Consider the following 603-nt stretch of genomic DNA (forward strand, 5'->3'; position numbering starts at 1 on the left):
GTATTATATGTACGTCATGAGTTAACCAGATGGACGTGCATTTTGAAGATTTCATGATAGGTACTATTCTTATTTTCAATAATGACTAACGCATGGTTTAGATACATAAAAATGCGTGAGGTGAATTTAATAATGAAGACTTTCCGTATAATAATCATGAGAAAATTAAATCCTAAATATGAGGAATTTCATTTCTAATATCTAGTGAGATCTCCTTTTCTATTCCTCAATATGTATTCTTACTTTATAACGTATTAGCTTAACTAATTTTTTGACAAATTTTATAAAGAAATAGTGGCAGTATTTTTTGACATTGAATTGTCACAACATGACAATGAACTGATCTTGTACAGCTTAAAATATGAATAAGAAAAAGCTCTACAAAATAAGTATTATATTATATATGACATGTATTGTTTGTAAGTAAATCAAATGAATGTACTGTTTTTGACCTTATTTTCAATATTATAGAACATCTAAACGAATTTCCTTAGTTACTTGGGCAGTTACTGTTTGAATTTGATAATTTTTAGCACTATTCCTAAGAAAAATTTTCCACCACTAGACTATCACAGTACAATAAGTAAACCTTCAGTATACGAA

Source organism: Ceratina calcarata, unplaced genomic scaffold, assembly GCF_001652005.2.
Source record: "Ceratina calcarata isolate Rehan_Ccalc_2016 unplaced genomic scaffold, ASM165200v1 scaffold371.2, whole genome shotgun sequence".
In the NCBI taxonomy this organism is placed as follows: Eukaryota; Metazoa; Arthropoda; class Insecta; order Hymenoptera; family Apidae; genus Ceratina; species Ceratina calcarata.